The sequence below is a fragment of the Balaenoptera acutorostrata genome, chromosome 11 (assembly GCF_949987535.1).
Source record: "Balaenoptera acutorostrata chromosome 11, mBalAcu1.1, whole genome shotgun sequence".
NCBI lineage: Eukaryota > Metazoa > Chordata > Mammalia > Artiodactyla > Balaenopteridae > Balaenoptera > Balaenoptera acutorostrata.
In genome coordinates, this window is record NC_080074.1 from 12,272,572 (window position 1) to 12,295,665 (window position 23,094).

The 23,094-nt window shown below is 37.8% G+C and overlaps 1 protein-coding gene across 19 annotated transcripts in view; it reads left to right on the plus strand.

Moving 5' to 3' along the window:
* RBFOX2 (RNA binding fox-1 homolog 2) overlaps nt 1-23,094 on the plus strand; it is a 266,923-nt gene that overhangs the window by 54,995 nt on the left and 188,834 nt on the right. The window lies entirely within an intron of this gene.

A 23,094-nucleotide genomic window follows, 5' to 3' on the forward strand; every position in this document is an offset into this window, starting at 1 on the left:
ATTCAGCTATTTCTTTTAGGTAGTTGAACTATAAAATACTGAATTCGTAACTGTTACCTGATTAAGGTCTTTGGTCTACTCTTTTGAAAATTGGTAAGTGATGTGGTTTTTAGATATGTGTATTGAAGCAGTACCAGTAATAAAGTAATGCCTTTGTCCTGCTGTTCCTTATTGAAGTAGAAATTTGCTTGGAGAGCTGAGAGTCATAGAGGATTGTTATTTTTGAGCTCTGAGGTCAAAATCCTCACAATTAATATTTAAGTGTTATGCTGTCAGCTAAGGTTAATATTCATTTAGGTCAGGGATCACCTCTTATATATCGCTTTTATCTCTTGTAGCACCTAACACAGTCCTGGGCACATGAGAGGTGCTCAGTGCAGTTAATTTAGTGTATCTTGTGTAACTCACAGGTTGAGTTGGTTGATCTGTTTTGTGGAGGAAAACTTCACTTGTGCATTTTATAGACACATACTTGGTGTGCCTGGGAATTTGTAAATATGTATTTAAAATGCTACTTTATTCAAGTTTCTAGAGGAAAACATATGAGAATATCTTCATGGTATTCTTTACTTGAACCAGGACATAAATAATAACTATAAAGGAAAAAAATGATAGATGGACTACATTAGCATTAGGGCTATCTTTTCATTAAAATGCACCATTAAGAAAATAAAAAGACATACCACAGAGTAGGAGAAGATATTTGCAATACAGGTATCCGGCTGAGATCCAGAATACATAAATAACTCCTTCAAATCAATATATAAAAGAAGTCCTGTAAATTAATCTTTGAACACGCCAGGAAAAAAAAAATGAGCAAAAGATTTGAATAGGTACTTCACAAAAGATGATATCCAAAGGCCCCCGAAGTGGTCGACATCATTTATCATCAGGGTAAAACAAATAACCACAGTGAGATACTACTACACTAACTCCAGAAAGACTGAAATGGAAAGGACAGACGCTACCAGGTGTTAGTGAGGTTGTTCAGCATCAGGAACCCTCATGCACTGCTGGTGGGGACGTAAGTTGGTACAACTTTGGAAAATCTGCAGTTGGCAGTATCTGTCAAAGCTGAACATAAGTGTACCCTATAACCAGCACTTCTACTCCTGCTTATGTGCAACAGAAATGTGTACGTATGTGCACCAAAAGACATGCACAGGAATGTACGTAGCAGCATTTTTAGTAATAGCCCCAAGCTGGAAATAACACAGTTGCCTTTCAACAGTACTGAAATATTTTTCAATAAATTATATTTATAAAATGGGATACTTTACAGTAATAACAGTGAATGAACCATTGCTGTATTCAACAAATGAATCAGTTTCACAAATGTAATGTGGAACGAAAGAAGCCAGCACAAAAGTACAGTATATAATGTGTGATTTCAGTTATATGAAGTTTAAAAACAGGCAGAATGAATCTGTGGTGTTAAAGTCATTGCTGTGAGCTGGTAGGAGTGACTTTGCAAACGCCCTAGATGGGCTTCCAGTGTGCTGATAGTGTTCTCTCTCTCTCTTTTTTTTTTTTTAACTTAGATGCTGGTTTACATGGGGGGGTTCACTTTGTGGAAATTCATTGAGTTGTGTACTAGTGATTTTTTCCCATTTCTGTATATATAGTCACTTCTGTAAAAAGTTTGCTTAAAAATTAGATTTTCCTTTTGTCCTGTGAAAAGCCTATAGATAGCTTTTCCTCTGATGCATGTACTAATCCTTTGCCTGTCAAAGCTGGTAGGATGTGGGTGTGCATATACATTTATGTGTTTATATATTAGAGATGTCGTATGGGCATGAAGATGCTCTCTTATTAATGTAAATTTGCTTGTCAAGTATTCAACACACTAAGAGTTTCAGACAACCATTGGAAAGGAAAAGTGATAAAAAAAACCCTCCACTGATCACTTTTTAAACCAGCTCTCTGAGAAGAATAAGGAAACTTTCACTCTGCCTCACTGAGCAGCAAATTTGGGATTTGCTCTGCAGATAGAAGAACCTCTTAATTAAATGTTCTCCATCACTAAAGGCTTCATTTTCAGAAGAATGCACCTCCTTTTGACCTTTATTCTTTTTATAAAATTAAGATATAATTGAAATACAACATTACATTAGTTTTAGGTGTACAGCATGATTCAATATATGTATATATTGCAGATGATCACCATAATACGTCTCGTTAACATCCATCACCACACACAGTTACAGAGTTTTTTCTTGTGGTAAGAATTTTTAAGATCTACTCTCTTAGCAACTTTCAAATATATGGTACAGTATTATTAACTGTAGTCGCCATGCTGTCCATTACACCCCCATGTCTTATTGGAAGTTTGTACCTTTTGACTACCTTCACCCATTACCCCACCCCAATCCCTACCTCTGGCCACCACCAATCTGTTCTCTGTTAGGGTTTGGGTTTTTTTTTGTTTGTTTGTTTGTTGTTGTTGTTTTTAATATTCCTCATATAAGTGAGATCTTACAGTATTTATCTTTCTCTGTCTGACTTATTTCATTTAGCCTAATGCCCTCAAGGTCCATCTGTGTTGTTGCAGACGGCAGGATTTCCTTCTTTTTATGGCCGAATAATATTCCATTGTATATATATACCACATTTTCTTTATCCGTTCATCCATCAGTGGTTACTTAGGTTGTTTCCATGTCTTGGCTGTTGTAAATAATGCTGCAATGAACGTGGGCATGCAGGTATCTTTTTGAATTAGTATAGTGCTTTTGTTTCCTTCAGATAAATACCCAGAAGTGGAATTGCTGGATCGTATGGCAGTTCTATTTTTACTTTTTGAGGAACCTCCATACAGTTTTCCATAGTGGCTGCACCAATTCACATTCCCACCAACAGTGCACAAGGGGTCCCTTTCCTCCACATCCTCACCAACACTTGTTATTTCTTGTCTTTTTGATAATAGCCATTCTAGCAGGTGTGAGGTGACATCTCATTGTGGATTTGACTTGCATTTCCCTGATGATTAGTGATGTTGAGCACCTTTTCACGTACCTGTTGGCCATCTGCAGGTCTTTGGAAAATGTCTATTCAGATCCCCTGCTCATTTTATAATCAGATTGTTTGTTGTTTTGCTGTTGAGTTGTATGGGTTCTTTATGTATTTTGGATATTAACCCCTTAGCAGATATATGATTTGCAAATATCTTCTCCCATTCAGTAGGTTGACTTTCCATTTTGTTGGTAGTTTCTTTTGTTGTGGAGAGGCTTTTTATTGACCTTTATTCTTATCATGGAAACTATAAAGAGAGGAACTCTTCATATGATACTAAAAAAATTTTCCCCCTTACTCTATGGAAATCAAACTCAAAGCAAGGTAGTTTAGGAAAACCTAACCTGGATGAGGTAGAAAATCATGTGGCCTTGACGTCTCTCAACTGGTCATATCTCTCAATTCTCAGTCTGGCCTTAGTAAAATTCTTGAAAGTCATCTTAAGATTGCCATGTTGTTTTCTGACCATACCTTCGTAAATCTTCGTTCTCTCTCCCTGGAAGGCCCTTACCTGCCTCATTTACCTCAGTAAACTCCTGGAGCTCATTCTCCACGACACCTTTGAGAGGTAGCCATTCCTCTTGTGTCTTCTCACTCTACCTGTATACTCTGCCATATCACATACTACACATAACTGTTTATTTGTCCTCCAATGCTAGCCTTTTGAGACTTACCAGCTGGCATGTGGTAGGTGTTCAATAAATATTGAAAGAAAGTATGAATGATTTGGCATATTTTCTGAAAAACAATAGCTATTTTCTACGGATTAAAAGTCAATGATAATATTTGATATTAGTAGATACATTTTAGCTTTTTTCAGAAGTGATACTTTGTGTTAATTTCTCAGTAAACCCAGGAATGTATTTACAGCAGGGGGCATATTGTGGCAGTAGGCAAGAGGGGTGCTAACTGGTTCATGTGGGTATCAGACATGAGCCCTTGGCCTCTTTAGCATGGTCCTCTAATAGCTGATTTAATATTAGTGGAATCTCTGGAGAAATACTTTGAAATGCTCTCATTCTATATGCAGAATTTGAAATCGTAAATCTAATGTACAGATCTTGACTGCACAGGGTTTATGGATTAAAATCAGCAGATGAGACTGTGTAGGCGTTAGGACCTTATGACTGGGACAGTGTAGGCATTTTGACAGTGATAATTTTGTTCATCTCAAATATTATAAAATTTAATTCTAGAATATGTTATCTGAAGTTTTATCATTTCACTTCAGCATGTAATTTCTCAAGCCAGTTTTAATTTTAAAAGATCTGAGTAGAATCATTGCCATTTGTCCAGAAGTTTAGACTAATAGGATTAGGATAATAAATTAATAAGTATTGAGTGCCTGCTCAGCGTTTAAAACTGTTAGTATACCTAAAAAGTATGACTTTGACCTTGATGTCAAGCAATCTGTATTTTATTTTATTTACTTTTTAATTTTTTTTGGCTGCGCGGGCTCTTCGTTGTGGCATGCAGGCTCCAGAGCACGTGGGCTCAGTAGTTGCTGCACACGAGCTTAGTAGCCCTGGGGCACGTGGGATCTTAGTTCCCCGACCAGGGATCGAACCCACGTCCCCTGCATTGGAAGGCGGATTCTTGACCACTGGACCACCAGGGAAGTCTCGCAACCTGTATTTTATTGATGACATAAGAAATCACAGATACAAAGTGATTTCTGACTGTTTCTTTCCAACCCCAACTGTCTGTAAATGGGGGGCCAAGCAGAAAAAACAGAGGCTTTGGAGTCCAAACACATCTGGGTTAGAATCTTAGCTTTTAAAAAAATTAAATAACAAATTATATAACCGTGGTCACATTGACATCTCTGGAACTGTTGTTTCTCTGTTTGCAAAGAGAGGTAAGAATATATGCAAGTTGCAGTTTTTTGGTTTTATTTTTGAGAATTAATGACAACCCATATAAAACCCCTGGCACATAATAAGTACACTTAATATGTGTTTGAATGAAAGGAGTAGATAAATAGAGCTTTATTTGCAGTAGTCCACTTAGTCCAGACCATAGATGTCATAATGATAACTAATGTAAGTCAAGCTCCATAATTGATTGGATGGGCAGTCTTGGAAACTGTGCTTCAGTCTTCCCATTGTGGAATAAGGTGACTGACCTTCTGTTTGTTTAAGAATATTGAGGAGAACTTTTAGAAGAGTGTTCATCATAGTTAGCCTGTGGATGACAGTTGTGGATGTGGGTCTGGCCGAGGCTCATCCCGCCCTGGCCCAGGGTAACAAGCACTTAGTTCTCTTCAAGCCTGCATTTCCCCCCAACTCCGTACCCCCCGCCTCCCTGGGCTCAGATTGAAGAATCCAGTAGTCCAGGAAGTGTGCATGCAGAACAAAAAGAAGTACACTCACCTAGTTTAAAAACACCCTGATCAGTGGTGTACACAGGAAAGGTTTCACACGAGGAGTGGCTTATTATGAGTGCACATGGAGTGAAATAAGGAAGTACAAATCTCAGAGATGGGCTAATCATGCTGTGTTCTTCCTCCCCCTGACTGCCCCCCCCCCCGCCATGTGAGTTTCAGTTGTTTATTAGCAAATACTGCATCCTTTGCTGTGTTCTGTAGCAGTTCTGAAGCTTAGTCTGGATGCCTGTATGTTAACTAGTGGGGCATTTTGACTCTGCTGAATGTTCCAGATTGTTTAAATTCTGTTTGGGGCAAATGACTGTTTATCGTACGAAATTATTTTCCTTTCATGTCTATTTTTTCACTGGTGAGTTGGTGCCCTGGAGCTGAGTCTCTGCCCTGCAAACCCAAAATACAGTTTTCCTGGGTGTGTCTTATTTTAATCCACCCCCTTTCATACTATAAGGCTCTGACCTGCCTGGAGCCTTTCCTACTTGGTTACAATTGATGCTTTGTCCTTTAGAGTCATATATGACTAGCCACTGGGTTGATTCAGTGTTCATCTATCAAATATGGCTCTGACAAAAAATTATTTCCCTGGACATGGGCAGCCAAGCTGGAAAATGAAACCCTGGTCCATATTGAGTCATTTAGGGAGAATGAGTAGCAGTTTCAAAATTAGTTAGGACTAAACAAAGAAAAGGTAGGGCCAGCTCCAAAATTGAGAACTAGTCAAAAATCAGCTGGATTTTACTAGAAGTAGACACCTTTGGGGGAACTATCTGTGGTTCAAGAAAGTATGCATACATTGTGCCGTATCTAATGAGTATGGAGGGATAATTTTCTAGAAGTTCATGTTCTTCCCCTGTGGATTATTGATTTCTGTTAATATCCACAGGAATTTCACTACTAATGATGTCAACTTACTCTATATTCAGTCCCTTTGGCCCGGGGACTTAAACTACTTTACATTAATTTTGTCAGTAATTCTTATAACATCCCTGTGTGGGAGCTGCTTTTGAGATGAGGGATGTCAGAACTTGCTCCAGTTTACATAGCAGGTCAGTCTCTGGGATGGAAAATTCGACCCAGGATTTGTGGTTCTAGGCTTAGCATGTTTGGTCACTGAAGTGTGCAGTCTTTCAACTTCACTTCTCTCCCCTTTTCCTCCTCCTTTTTTTCCTCTGCTGGAGGAAATAATATCAAGCAAATAGCGAGGGAATCCGGTCTTCTGAGTGGTTGGAGACTTAGGAATTCTGCCTTTAGGCATGGAGTTTCCAGTCCTTGGCTTGGGATGGAAAGAAACAGCAGAAGACTGAGGACAGTCAGATGTTTTTAATGCTCAGCAGATACTGCTTTGGGTTGGGGGCCAGAGAGAAGGAGGTGAAGCAGTCACTTTGGGGTGGGGTAGAGAGGAGGGTGGAATGTAGGAAGGAGGACGTTTCTCTGTTTTCTTAGTCATAGGACTCTGAATCCCAAGTAGCTAAATTTAGCTCAGGTTCCTGTTGAAAGCATCATTTTTTGGGGGCGGGTGGTAAGGGGAGAACGGAAAACCTTTTTGTGTATCCTGCTCCATGAAGCCAATAGGGAAGCAGGAGGAGGTGAGGTTGCCATAGAGATGGTAGCTGTGTGCAAGGGGAGAGCAGCAGGGTTTAGAATTCCAGGAAGGAAGAGAGAGTGATGTCATCAGATTCCATGGACCAGCCCAGGAACCCCTGTGAGGTTGGTGGGGAGTTGGGTGTGCGTGGGGGGTGGTGGATGGGAGTTTGTGCAGGGGAATTGTGGCTTCAGTAAGGTGTGGGGAGTCCAGTTCAAGCACAGAGGTTGGTTGTGTGGAATCGTGCTGATCTGCGTTAATGCCTGCTTTTTAAAAATCTGTAAATCATTCTGAATTTGCAGAATATTTTCTTTGTTGAAAAGGATATATTCATTTAACAAAGGAGCTAATCTAGATGTAGAAATATAATACCTTTTTAGAGTTACATTCCCTGTAGTATTTGTGTGTGCCTTTATCCTCTGTACGTGAGGGTATTTGTGCACCTATTTTGGATATATAGTTGCCTTTGTAGGATGCCTTTTATGGTGCTGCATGCAGTTAAATGCTTTATTAATGCCTGATTATTATATTTATTTTTCTACGGATGGGTGTGTATAAATAAAGCACACTTTTTATTTTTAAAAAATCTGAAAGAAAATCAAAGCCATTGCTTTTGCAGCAGAAAGGAGAACTGCGTGCTTCAGGACAGTTGTTCTGAACGTATGCGTGCGTGTCCCTACTGATAGTGAAGGGCAAATGTGTTTCTTTTGGAATGAGTGAGGGGCTAATATTTTTAAAAACAAATATAACAGAGTCTGTGCATCCAGATGAGTATTATCCTTCAAAATAGTCACTTTGACTCTGGTGATACAGCCACTGCGCAAAACATGAACTCTCCTTTGGAATCAGCTTCAGAGATGAGTGATGAGAAAAACATTTTTAATATCTAACATCACATTTTTTATTTAAAAAGAATACCTAGCTTGATCAGACACTGGATTTCTTTGAATTGGCTTTTCCTGATTTGGGGTTGTCAAAAAAATCAAATCTATGTTCAAATGATGAGCTTTTGTCCCAGTTAAAGATATTTAAAGTCATAGGTTTAGGTTCTGAAGGCATTTTCATTTTCAGATCAAGAGCTCCTAGATTATGTAGTTTAGCAGTGGCTGCATGAATGATGGCAGCATCTGAGGAATAAGAGCATAGCCTTCTCAGGGCACAGTCTTCTGAGGTGACCCATTTGAACTTATTTGTTCAACTGTGTCTGTTAAAATCAGTGACATTACCATTGGGTGATCGAAGCAGCATTTTGTGGTGTGTCTGAGGGCACAGACTGAGGAACCAGATTGATTCAAGTGTGCACCCCTGTTCTGCTGCTCAGTGACTGACCTTGGACAAGTAGCAGTCTCTTGGTGCATTGGTTTCCTTGTGTCTAAAATGGGGATGATAGTGCTATAAGTACCAACCTTACAGTGTGGTGCTGAGGGAAAGTAAACTAATACAGAAAACACTTAGACATTTGGTATGTTCTCAATCAGTGCTTCCTTTGGCTATTGTCATTAATAATTAATTATACATTTCTTTGAATTACAGAATTATGAGGTAGAAGGTTTCAGACACCCTGAATGCCCAGGAGGGAGGGGCCTAGGAATCTAATTTTTAAGTGATTCCCAGATGATTATGATGAACAGCCAGGTTTGGGAACCGCTGTGTGTAATCTGTTTTGAGTATGGCCCAAGCACTAGAAGTGTCATCATTTCCTGAAATCTTATTAGAAATGCAGAATCTCAGGTGCCACCCCAAACCCAATGAATCAGAATCTGCATTTTTAACAAGATACCTTGCAGTGACCTGTATGCATGTTAAAGTTTAAGGAACACTGCTTTTCTTCTACCAGTGGGAGTAATTGGGTGATAACTAGAGGTTAAAGATGGATTATCTCTCAGTTATTCTCATTGGTAGAAGAGAAACAGTCAGGCTAAGCCAGTGTGTAGATGAGCCTGCACTTCCCTTCCCTGTTGCTTAGCCTAGGGATAAGTGCTTTTCTGTACTAAGTCACTGTGTACCATGTAACAGAAAGAAGAGTGTTATAATCGTGCCTCTGCCTCTACCACTTACTAGTTGTTTGGCCTTGATCTAGTCATTCAACCTCTCTGAGTCTCAGTGTCCTCACCTGATAACGGAAATAATACCTAGACCATGCAATAATGTGCATAAAGTATCTAGCACATTGCAGTGTCTGCACACATTAGTGCCTCCCCCCTCCCCCACCCCCTTCCCCCTTTCAGTGGTGATCTGTGTAGTAGTAGTTCTGTTCCCTCAGAAGGGGCCACCAGTCGAGACTCAACACCATCCTCTCTGGGTAGTTTCCTTGCCTCTTGCCCTTCTTTGAGCTACCTCGAACATCTCATTATACTACAGAAAACCGTACGTATAGTTTTCTTTGCCACTTTTTTCTATTAAGTGCCTTTTACTTAATGGAGACTATCTAAGAGGGCTGGAAGAGCTATAGGAGTTGAATAGTGGAGCTGGTATAGGAATTAAGGTGTGATGAGATCTGATAGAGGCAGCCCTTTCATGAATTCTTAGTAAGTTGACCATATGTTTTAGAAAATTAATTTGTATTTTAAAAAAATTGCTGTTTAAAAAAAAAACCCACCATGAATTCATATGATTTCATTTAAAGTCTTCTAGACTAGTTGCAAGCAAGAATTAACATGGCATTTATCAGAAGATCCTTGAATTGTAATGAGCATTATCTTTTTTCTGACCAGGGAATTAATATGATAAGGGGAAGTTCAGGGACTTGCTCTGGGGACACCAGAAGTAGATGGCAGAGAGTTTAGGTCAGAGGACTGGCAATCGTAGCAAGTAGGGCATTGGAAGCAACAGCAGGAGTAGGAGATAGAAAGGCCCATTGTCACTCAGCCATACAAATCTTAGGGGACTGAGGGATAAGGCAGGATTGTGAACTCAAAGCGTATAATGAAAATTGTTATAACAATAGCTTTCCTCTATGGGGGGGTACACTCCTAGGTGCTTTGTATATATTACGCGTAATCTTAACATCTCTGCAAGGTACAGGCATAATAGATCAGAGAGGTTGAGTAACTTGCCCTAAGTCACTCAGCTAATAGCAACAGAGCTCGTTTGAAATCATGTTGAATAGCAATGTGAGTGATGAGACTGTTTTAAAAGCTAAATTGAAATAGCAAATATATGCCAGTTAAAGTAAAATTTATTTTGTCTATATTGACCTTTATGGCTAAAGGGTTAACATGTTAGCCTATCTCAGAGGGATTTTTGGAATGTTGCAGAATTATCCTTTTGGGATATATTTCCTTTATACTCTGAGGCTAATAAAAAGGTATCTTTTTTTTTTTTTAAGTCTGCAGTTCAGTGAAGCAGCAGTTTCAACTGAATATCACTATACAAGAGTTGTTTGACCATGGGATTTTGACTATGACCCATGATAAGAGATCCATTTTACGTGACAACCTAGTGTATAGTTAGATGTTTATCTGTATATATGTGACCAAAACACGTTTCATGGAATAATTTTTACCCTTACTAAACATGAGGTACTTGATTCTTTCTTTCTGTTTAAAAATTCTATTGTAGTCCAGTATAGTGATTCTTAAAATGTGGTCTATGGACCTCACTTCCCCCGCCCACAAAGGTACCCAAGAACCTTTTAGGGGGGTCTTCAAGGTCAAAACTCTTTTCATAACATTAAGATGTTTTTTGCCTTTCCTACTATGTTGACATTTGCACTGGTGTTGTGTAAGCAATGATGGGTCGTCCTAGAGTGAATCAAGGCACCGGCACCAAACTGTACTGGTAGTCATTATTTTTTTCACCACCACACCCTTGCACTTAAAGGAGGGGTGAAAAAAGTCAGTTTCATTGATATTATATAATGAAATGTGTCAATAATGAGAAGATCTTTATAACTTAGTGAACCAGTATTTTAGAAACAAACAATGCAAGATGTTACGTAATCATGATAGGTGAAAATTCATTCAAAATGCAGGACAGGCCAATGGGTTTTATGAAAAAAATTCATTGATATGGTTTCAGATGTCACACTGCAACTAACTTTTAAGGAACTGTTACTTTTCAAGTTTTGGTATAATATTAAGGAAGAATATCCATAGGTATGTGAAAAGACTATTAAAGTACTCCTACTTTTTCCAAATACATATCTGTGGAAGGCCAGATTTTCTTCATATACTTTCACCAAAATAACATATCACAACAGATTGAATGCAGAAGCAGATATCTTAGCCATTTTCTGTTAAGTGGGATGTGAATGATATTTGCAAAAACAAAATGTAAAACAATGGCACTGTTCTCACTAAATTTTTTGTTTTATAAAATATAGTTAATTTTCATAAAATGTTTTATGTTACCATAATGGTTTATTTTTGGTATTTTAAAGTGAATTAACAAATATTTTAAAAATTATGCAGTTTCAGTTTCTAATAGGCAAATACTAATCCTTTTTAACTCCCATAAACAAAAGTTCTTTGGGATCTCTAGTAATTTTTAAGAGGGTAAAGGGATTCTAAGACCCGAAAGTTTGAGAGCTGCTGCTCTCATTATTTTTATTTTTTAATAATGGTTGAGATCTCTTAAATTAAATCAGTCATGAATGGGTCTTGACTCAGTTTGAAAATACACTGAGCCAGAGTTACAGGAATTGCATTGTGAAGGCAGGTAGCACTTTGCTAGATTTTACTAAAGTTGAGTCGATGTGGGAGAACACCCTAAGGTGCGAAGTAAATTGAGTAAAGTTTAGATCTGGAAATTAGCTATTTGCAGTCATCCTTCAAACCCCATCCAGATCTTGCCTCCCATGACTTCCCGTGTTTGTAATTTCTTCATGCCTTTCTCACTCCATTATCAACTTTGTACACTTGTTCCCTCTGGACCTTATATTTACATTTTATTGCATGATTCATGTTGTGCTTGTTTACATGCCTGTCTCTCTTACTAGACTATGAGTTCCTTAAGAAAAGAATCAGTAACTTATTTGTCTTTCTATTTCTGCCATAGTGCCAGACATATGAATGTCCTTCAGTAAATATTTGTTGAAGGAATAAATAAATGGGGAGAAAAAGGGAATGACCAGGTGAGGCCAGATTTAGAGTGTTTGGAACTTGATCATGTAAGCAATGGAGGGCCATTAGCATGGGAGTGATATGAGTGGTGTTTGATGAATTACCCTGGCCTGGTAAGAAAATTGGGAAGAGGTGGATGGAGACTGCTGGACCAGCTAAGAAGCTGTTATTCAGTTATTTAGGCTTCACTCAGATGACCCAGGCCTGGATTAAGGTGAATGCTTTTGCCAGAGGTAATGAAATATATGTGTCCTGAAAAATATTTACAATAACAGAAACATAATAATACCCCTATTACCTAATATTTATTGCATACTTATAATATCCTGAATACAGTTTTAAGGGCTTTATGTGTATTATCTCATTTAATCTTCACAGCATCCTTGAGAAGGTACTGTTATTATTCCTAATTTTTTTTTTTTTTAAATTTTATTTATTTATTTATTTATTTATTTATGGCTGTGTTGGGTCTTCGTTTCTGTGTGAGGGCTTTCTCTAGTTGCGGCAAGCGAGAGCCACTCTTCATCGCGGTGCGCGGGCCTCTCACTATTGTGGCCTCTCCTGTTGCGGAGCACAGGCTCCAGACGCGCAGGCTCAGTAATTGTGGCTCACGGGCTTAGTTGCTCCGCGGCATGTGGGATCTTCCCAGACCAGGGCTCGAACCCGTGTCCCCTGCATTGGCAGGCAGATTCTCAACCACTGCACCACCAGGGAAGCCCTATTCCTAATTTTTGATGGTTAAGTGAAAACAATTACGTATTCGTTGTTGAAAAATTAGAAAGTACAGATAGGCAAAAGAAAAAAAAAAATGTATGTCACTCTATAAACCCAAACTCAACACCAAGACATATAATCACTAAACATTTTGGGATACATCCTTTTAGACTTAAGGAAAAAAAAGTTATGTGTATGTGCTATAAATGCCTGAATATGAGGAAACTCTATATAAGGCTTTAAGTTGTTTTTCCATTGAAACGACAAGCCAACCTAAATATATAAATTTTTAGGGATGTTGATGAAATAGGCAAATGTCTTTAAAATACTGATTTTATTTATGCACACATGCCTATTCAAAGTCTTATATAATAATTTAGAAACATTTTATTTTCTATGGTTTTAGGAAGAAAATTTATACATACTCTATGGCATCAGTATCTGTATCATTGCTTAGAACCACTTTGAGTCTTCAAGTAGTTTTCCAGGGTATATATTGAGATGTGGCACTTTTTTGAATCCATATCTGTTGTAGTCACTGATGATTTTATTTCAAGCTACAAGTACCCATTCAAATAACATCATTATCACCATATTGTATACTGCATTGCTTTTCAAAAAATGTTTTTATTGAGATGAAATTCATATAACATATAATTAGTCTTTTAGAAGTGAACAATTTGGTGGTACTTAGTACATTCACAGTATTGTGTAGACACCACCCCATCTAGTTCCAAAAATTTTTATCACCCCATACCTATTAAGCAGTCACCCGCCATTAAGCAGTCATCCTCCATTTCCCCTTCCTTCTATCTGCTTTGTGCCTCTATGAATTTACCTATTCTTGGTATTTCATATAAATGTAATTATACAATATGAGACCTTTTGTGTCTGGCTTTTTTCATGTACCATCATGTTTTAAAGGTTCATTCATGTTGTAGCATGTATCAGCACTTTGTTCCTTTTTAAAGCTGAATAATATTCCTTTGTATGTGTATACAATTATTTATTTATTCGTTCATTGATGGACATTTGTGTTATTTCCACATCTCAGCTATTTTGCATAGTGTGTACAAGTACTTATATGAGTACTTGTTTTTAATTCCTTGGGGAATATACCTAACAGTGGAATTGCTGGGCCGTGCGGTAGTTCGATATTTAACTTTTTGAGGAACCGCCAGGCTATTTTCTTTAGTAGCTACACCATTTTATATTCCTACCAGCAGTGTACAAGAGTTGGTCAATTTATTTTTAATGAGGAACACAATATGATGGGGAAAGTAAAGAGAAAATATGTGTGGCCTTCGAGTTTATTAGAGCTTTGTATTTCAGATTTTGCTTGATGGACTTATTAAATATTTAGCATCATTTCAGCGCCAAGAATGAAATTTAGCTTAGGGAGATGTATCTAATCTATTTTAAGTGGCAAACAGACTAAGAAGTGAAGATCAGAGAAGTGAAAGAAGGGAAATTTAAATAGACTGTAAAATTCCTTGAGGGCAAAGGCCCTATTCATCTTTGTATCCTCTGCATTTAATAAAATACTTGGCATGTCATAAGCTGTATTGGGGGGGGTGTCCCCAAGACTTCCCCAGCTCCAATGATCTGCTAGGATTTACAGAATTCATTGTATAGACATACTCATGGCTATGATTTATAACAGTGAAAGGATACAAAGCAAAATCACCAAGGGAAAAATTGCATGGGGTGAAGTCCAGAAGAAATCAGGCTCCAGCTTCCTAGAGTTCTCTTGCAGTTGAGTCACGCAGGATGTGCTTACTTCCTTCAGCCAGTGGTGGCAGTGTTGTCTGCCAGGGAAGCTCATTAGACTTAGTGCTGAAATTTTTCTTTTTGGGGCACGGCTGGGAAAGGTTGTTCACATAGGCACTCTCTGCCTAGCACATGCTCAAATTCTAGACTCCCAGGAGGAAAGCAGTGTTCGGCATAAACCGTATTGTTTGCACAGTTTAGGCACAGTGAGCCACTCTTACTAGTTCTGGGAATAGAACCCTCCTGATATCTAAGTTCCCAGGCACCAGTCAAGGCCAACCAACAAACTGCCCTTTCTAAGTATAGCAGCCAGGACTGCTTTGTTCATTCTTTTCCGGTACATAGATGTTTAGTTCTTTAAAAAGTGTTGCTAGGTTCTGTGAAGAAAAATAAATGCTATAGTAGGGAACCAACAGGGACTTGAGTATAAGACCAACCTGGATTTGCATTATTGTAGACAAATTGCATCATTTTCTGAGCCTGTTTTCTTAATATTGAGAGAGATATTACAGAGTTTTAGTGAGAATACAAAGTGATAACGTATAGAAAACATGAAGCATAATGACTGTCCTGTGTGAAATAAGTGGCTATTAGCATTTTGTTTCAGCTCATCTGTACCGATCTGGGTCCAGTCAGGATAAAGAGACTATAAGTAATTTAGACAAGGAATTTAACATAAAGAATTGTTTACTCTAACAGCAGATTGAATTAATAAGGGATTGGCTTGTAAGAAGTAAAGAGAACTCTAAGGAATAGCAGATGTAATACAGTAGATATAAAATAATGTAATAATATGATTGATAGATGATAATATATCATTAGTATAAAGTTAATTTATAACAGCAACTATCCTTAGGGCTGAGATAAAGCACCCCCAAAATGAGCTGTCTCTTTAAAAAAAGATGGGGTATTTGGGGTAGAAGTGGTGAGTGTAACAAAGAGCTACTGTCTGTCAGTTTTCTTGATGGGGAGGTGGGACGAATTACCCTATGTTTTATTTTATTCTATTGTAGTGTGAAAGTTTAGTCTACCAGTTACCCATTGGACCTTCTGTTGGGCCTGTGTTGTTAGATACTACCAGATTCATATCCCTTGTAAGCCCTCTTATCTTTGGGTACCTTGAACCCTGTATGGTTTGGATGCGGAATGATGTCCTGTGGTTGCTAAGCAGTCTCTCTTCCTGACCCTACTTGTTGCTAGGATTTGTTTTTGTACATAATAGCATGGGAACTTAGGTACATCTTCAGTTCCTGTGGTGTTCCCTTCCATGTCCCTGTTCAAAAGTAGGCTTACTACTTGAAAAACAGTAACTTGGGCTGCAAAACAAGGTAATGAAATACCCTGGGAATTTGCTTTTGATTCTTTTTTTTTTGATTTGCTTTTTTTTTTTTTCCCCTAGCCATTATGGTCTAAATCAGTCTTTCCCTCCATTGCTAAATGTAAGGTAATGTGAAATTAATTTTCAGTTGGGAGTAAGTCAGTGAAAAATTTGGGCTTGTACCATTGCCCAAGCTTTGTTTGTTAGAGGATAGCTTCATTCTTACTTTCCTTTGCTTCCTTTTACTTTCCTCTCCCCAAATTGCATGGTGGCAAGAATTTATTTTGTTCCATTCTCAGTATTTTTCTTCCCCTTCCATTTTGTGAAATGGGTTTGATTTTGTTAGACACAAAAGAAAAACAATAGGGTGGGTTAAGTTTTTTTTTCTGATTGCTTGGTATAACTTCCTTGTGCATTTCCAGTTTTCTGCACCTGCTCCTAGACAACCCTCATCATTGATGGAGGCCAGTAAGAAATACTCTTGTAATAAATCTCTGGACGCTGAACACATGACCTGTTAAGTAGGTGAAACGAAGGGAGATGGCAGAGTGGTGTCTTCCCTAGGCTCCTCAGTTAGTATTTTATTGATATTGCTTAGGATTTATAGCTAGTATGTTATTTTTTTAAATTAATTTATTTTATTTTTGGCTGTGTTGGGTCTTCGTTGCTGCACGCAGGCTTTCTCTCGTTGCAGTGAGTGGGAGCTACTCTTCATTGCTATGTGCGGGCTTCTCATTGCAGTGGCTTCTCTTGTTGCGGAGCACGGGCTCTAGGCGCTCGGGCTTCAGTAGTTGTGGCACGCAGGCTCAGTAGTTGTGGCTCGCGGGCTGTAGAGCGCAGGCTCAGTCGTTGTGGCTCATGGGCTTAGTTGCTCTGCAGCATGTGGGATCTTCCCGGACCAGGGATCGAACCTGTGTCCCCTGCAATGGCAGGCGGATTCTTAACCGCTGTGCCGCCAGGGAAGTCCTGCTAGTATGTTATATCACTGCTATATTTCTGTACCGAAAGCAGGGCTTTGTTGATTTTCAGTTTTGTTAAGTCCTCTTAGTACCTCTCTTTTAACTGTATTTTTTAAATACAGTTAACTGCTTAAGGAAGCAGTTCTTTTCTGTTGTACCTCCCAGGTGCAGTATTCTGGGTAATTTTCATTTGGAATGGGCAAATATATTGGCCCATTATGTATATCTAAATAATCATTTAGAAATGATGTTGATTTTCAGAATGCATTTAGAAAAGTAGCTTTAAAATCCATTGTGTCTTTTCAGCATGCATCAGTCCATCACAGTGTGAAGGTCTTGTCCTCCAATAAGAGGTTAGAGGCTATTACCCACTCAACTCTCCACCCCCCCACCCCCAAATCCCATACACACTTTTCCAAAAGATCTTCTGGAGTCCTGTCGTTCTTCTTATAGGTGTTAGTTATGTTATCAATCACATTATTTTATAATTATTTTGACTCACAGCTCCTCAAGGGCAGGGATACCAGCACTGTACTTGTCATAGAGCAGTTGTTGAATCCACTTGTACCGAATGAATGAAGATTCTTCTGCTTAAATGGATTTTTCAAACATAGGTGCAATGGGAGCTTCTAAGCAGCTAGTGAAGAATACAAATGTCAGGTAATATTTTTCTTCACTTCCTTCAGTGTCCGTTGTACGTGCACGATCCATCACAGTTGCTGTATTTGCCAGTTACTTAAGGATCCTTCTGTTACTCTTTCACACACTCACTTACCAGAAGCTTCTAAACAGGTTTCATTGCTATCTCTGTAGTAAAATTCTTATGGTTGGTATTTTATTTCTTATATATTCTTTTTATTTTTGAGCAGCTTCTGTGCCTTGGCAGTCAGTTTCTAAGTCTTTCAGTCTTACTAGGTCAATAACTCTTGCTTATAGCAGTATAGCTGCCTTTCCTCTTTGGAGTTTAACACATCTGATTTCTGTCCCATCTGTTCCATTAGCTTGCCTTGTAATTCCATGTCTGCTATAAATTTCAGTTATTTATGTATAACTGAATCACTTTGCTGTACACCTGAAACTAATACAACATTGTTAATCAACTATACTCCAATATGAAATAAAAATTTTAAAAAATAATAACTTTCAGTTATTATTTTTACACTGATTAAAAACTCAGATCTGCATGTTTTTAGACAATCATAGTAATCTCTACCAGGACCAGTACTGGTTTGTACTAGTTGTCATGAAGTAGCAGAAGTACTGGGAATAGAGTTAAAAGACCTAAGTCTGAAGGCAGCTCAGCCACTATCATTAGCTATTTGGCCTTGAGCAAATCATTTAATCTCTCTGAAATTCAGTTTTGTCATCTGTAAAATGAGGGTTATAAAACCTATTTTCTGCATCGTGAGAACTAAATAAGATTATGTGAAGGTGTTTTGTACATTATAAAACACTGGTAATAGTGACTTCTTTGGTTCTTTTTTATGCTCTAAGTAATACATGAATTTTACATTTTGTAAATTCAAATAATTCAGATAAAGCATGCCCTATCGACCTTCCACAGATCTTATTCTTCTCCCTAGAGGGAACCACTGTTAGAAGTTTGTTGTATATCCTCCTAGATCTTCTCTATGCATTTATTTACTTTTTTATATGCATGTAGAAATACCTCTTTTTGTATTGTGATTTAAAGGAATAGCACACCGACTGTTTTGCTGTCATTTAATATGATTTGAGATAGTTCATTGAGATTTTACCTTTTAAAACACTTGCAGTTTAACAGAGGATGTTGAATAGTCAACAATATCAACAATAGTTGATAACACTACTTCCCTATTATTGAGGTGCTTTTTAGTTTTTCAGTGTTGTAAACAGCACTGCATTGAAAAATCTTTGCACATGCTTCTTTGAGCACAAGTTCAGGTGATTCTCTAGTAGATAAAGAGATGAGAGATATGAAATTACAAGAAGGTATGAGTATTTAATATTTTAATAATTATTGTCAAATTGCTTTCCAAAAGTGTAGTCCCAGTATGCTTATCTTCCTACTATTAGATGTGAAGATATCTATTTACTCTTCTTCCTGCCAATTTGTCATATTTTCATTTTCATATTTGTCAGTCTATGGGTGGAAAGTGATACCTCAACTCTAAATGTTCACAGGCAGCAGTGGTTTGTGAGTATAACTGGAAACAACTTAAATATCTATTAACAGGAAAACAAGAGGGGTAAATAAATTGTGACATAGTCATAAGATAGAATATTAAGCAGTAGTCAAAATTAGTGAAATATAGTGACATGAGTAAGTGGAGATAAAATCTCATAATATGAGAAAAAAGGAAATTGCTATACAATAGGATTCATTTCTATAAAATTCAAAAACATGCAAAGTTCATGCATTTTGAAGGGACAGATATATACGTGGTAAAATTAAAAACGAAAGCAAACCTTTGTCGTTAAGTGTAGTCCACTTTCAGAGAGGCGGTGGTGTCTGAGTGCTGGAGAGTTCCAGGTAGCCTCGGGTGAGGGATGGGGAAGAAAGGAGGACTACTTTGCTAAGCAGGTGAAGGAGGAAGTCCGTTTCCTCTGGCACATCTCTGTGTACCTGTTACATCTGTCTTTGCTGTTAAAGTTTTTGACAATACTTGCTTGTAGGAATGTACTTTTTTTTTTCCTTACAAAAAGTTTTCTGCATTGTTGAACTCAAGAATATAGTTTATACATGGGATATCTCTGGGAGTGACAAATCTTTGTTAGTGATGCTTTTGGGTGTTTTTGATGACTTTCTTCATCCTATAACTCCTTCCTCAGACAATCTTGAAATTTACTGTAGAGGAATAATATGGAATGGTTATTAGAGAATTTGATAAAGCAGGAGGAACAGGGGCTTTGGAGTCCAACAGACCTGGGTTAAAAGTTTGACGTTTCCACCTATTATCTGTGCTTTATTATCTCCTTCTCTTTGCCACTTTCTCTTACTCCTCCCCTCCATCCTGAAACCATGCCTGATTGGTTGCTCAGTATCTAGTGGTTATTATCACATTTATCATCATCATTGTTAAAATCTGTAGAGAATGGTATTGAAGTAAATGTATAGACTCCAGAACAAACAAGGCACTTGGGGATTTCGGAAGGAGCCCTGTTCTTTTTGTTATGGTCTAAGCTGCGTGTGTCTCTCCTGTAAAAATTTGTAGGAAAATAGCCAGCCAACATTGCCTATTATTATTATTTTTAAATAACAGGTTTATTGACCTATAATTCACAGACCATAAATCTCACCCTTTTAAAGTGTTTTTAGTGGTTTTTAGTGTTTTGTGGTTTTAAGCAAAATCATAGACTTGTGAGTCCATCATCACTAATTCCAGAACATTTTCATCACCAAAAGTAAAACCCAGTACCCATTGGCAGTCACTCCCTTTAGTCCCTGGAGCTACTAATCTACTTTCTTTCTCCATAGATTTGCCCCTTCTGAATATCTCATATAAATGGAATCATATAATTTGTGGCCTATTGTCTCTGGCTTTTTTCACTTAGCATGATGTTTTTAAAATTCATCTTTGTTGTATCAGCACTTCATTCCTTTTATTGCCAAATAATATTCAGTTATAGATATACAATACTTTGCCTATCCACTTATCAATTGATGGACATTTGGATTATTTCAACTTTTTGGCTATTATGAAATAATTCTGCTATGAACATTTGTGTACAAGGCTTTGTGTGGATGTATGTTTCCAGTTTTCTTGGTTATACCTAGTGTGGAATTGCTGGGTCACATGGTAACTCTTTTTTAACATTTTGAGGGACTTCCAAACTATTTCCAAAGTGCCTGCACCATTTTATAGTCCCAACAGCAATGTATGAGATTCCGGTCTCTCCACGTTGTTGTTATCACTTGTTATTGTCTGACTTTTTGATTATAACCATCCTAGTGGGTGTGAAGTGTTATCTCATTGTGGTTTTGATTTGCATTTTCCTAATGACCAACAGTGTTGAGTATCTTTTTATGTGCTTATTGGCCATTTGTATATCCTGTTTGGGGAACTTCCTGTTTGCAACTTTTGCCCACTTAAAAATTTGGGTTGTCTTTCTGAGAGTTCTTTTTTTTTTTTTTTTAATATTTATTTATTTATTTGGTTGCACCGGGTCTTATTTATTTATTTATTTATATATTTATGGCTGTGTTGGGTCTTCGTTTCTGTGCGAGGGCTTTCTCCAGTTGCGGCGAGCGGGGGCCACTCTTCATTGCGGTGCGCGGGCCTCTTCACTATCGCGGCCTCTCTTGTTGCGGAGCACAGGCTCCAGACGCGCAGGCTCAGTAGCTGTGGCTCACGGGCTTAGTTGCTCCGCGGCATGTGGGATCTTCCCAGACCAGGGCTCGAACCCGTGTTCCCTGCATTAGCAGGCAGATTCTCAACCACTGCGCCACCAGGGAAGCCCTGAGAGTTCTTTTATATTCTGACTACAAGTCCCTTATTGGACAAAGGATTTGCAAATATTTTCTCCCATTCTGTTAGTTGTCTTCTCACTTACTTGATGGTATCTTTTCTTCCCCAGCTTTATTGAGACATAATTGGCATTAACATTGTGTAAGTTTAACATGTACAACTTGTTGGTTTGATACACTTAATATGTTGCAAAGTGATTACCACCATACCTTTAACTAACACCTGCAACATGTCACATAATTACCATTTATTTTTTGTGGTGAGAACATTTACAATCTACTCTCTTAGCAACTTTCAAGTATATCATTCAGTATTGTTAACTATAATCACTCTGTGTACATTAGATCCCCAGAATTGATGGTGTCCTTTGAAGCACAAAAGTTTTAAATTTTGATGAAGTCCATTTATCTATTTTTCGTCATTTGTGTCTTTGTAGTCATATTGAAGAAACCATTGCCTATCCAAAGGTCATGAAGATTTAATCCTTTGTTTTCTTCTAAGAGTTTTATGATTTTAGGTCTGTGATCTATCTTGAGTTAATTTTGTATATGGTGTAAGATAGAGTTCCAACTTTATTCTTTGACATGGCATATCCAGTTGTCCCAGCACCATTTGTTGAAAAGGCTATTCTTTCTTCCATTGCTTTTCTTGGCACCCTTTTGAAAACTCAGTTGATTGTAACTGCAAGAGTTTATTTCTGGACTCTCAGTTGTAGTTCATTGGTCTGTACGTCTGTTCTTAGGCAGTATTACACTGTCCTGTTTACTGTAGCTTTGTAATGTGAGTCCTTCAACTTTGTTCTTTCTCGGGATCATTTTGGCACCTGTAATTTTTAAAGGCAGTTATCTTTGGTGTACTCTCTTTAGGGAGACTTAATTTATAAATGTCCAAAATAGAGATTTAGGGAAAAAAAGGAGAACTTGGGTTGTCTATGATTGAGTCAGCAACTGAATGCCTAATAATTTCTGGTTATTGAACCTCATTTATTTATTTACACATTCTTCTGTATGTCCACCATGTGTTAGACACTGTGCTAGGTTGTGGGGAAACCATGATGAACAAGACATGGGGTCTGTGCAGGGAGCTTAAGTTGACACCTGGCTTTCATGTTTTTGAAAGGAGTGTGGACTTTCGATGATCAAAGATATGGATATAATCATAGCAGATGTACCATCAGGTGGCAGGTTTACTCTCGTCATAAATGAAGGTCCTATCAATGAAAATTCTTCTTAACTTACTGTTCTGCTAGTAGGAATGGAAGAAGAGGATGCATATCTTTCAGATAGCTGTGTTGAGCACCTTGGAAAAACTATGAAAGCACTGTGTTCTCATTTACACCTTTGTGTGCACATGTATCTCCTCCCATTTAAAAGTTCCCTTGAAGGCAAGGGGCTTGTTTTACTGACTTATTCTGTCAGTCATCTAAACAGAACTTTGAAAATATTAGGTATTCAATATATGTTAACTGAATAATTGAATGAGTCAAGTAAGCCATAAGTGAGTGCTCATATTGTATGACATTGTATTAAATTAGGGTTTGCATAGCTTTTATTCGCTATCATTCTTGCCCTCAAGGATCTTGATCTAATGGTTAATGTGAGGATGAGGCACTCAGTATGAAACACCTTTACAAAAAGAAGATGTATTAAATTATAAATAATATGAAAAGTAAATTGTACAAATAACCCAGTAAATTTTAACTTATTACACATATTAGGAGTCACTTGAGTTCATAGGATGATGTAGGATGGTAGAGGAAGTCCGGAACAGAGGTGGACTTTCATCTAGGTTTAAAAGAACTGAAGGAAAGCAGATTGATAGAGGGGAGGGACTAAAACTTTACCAGGT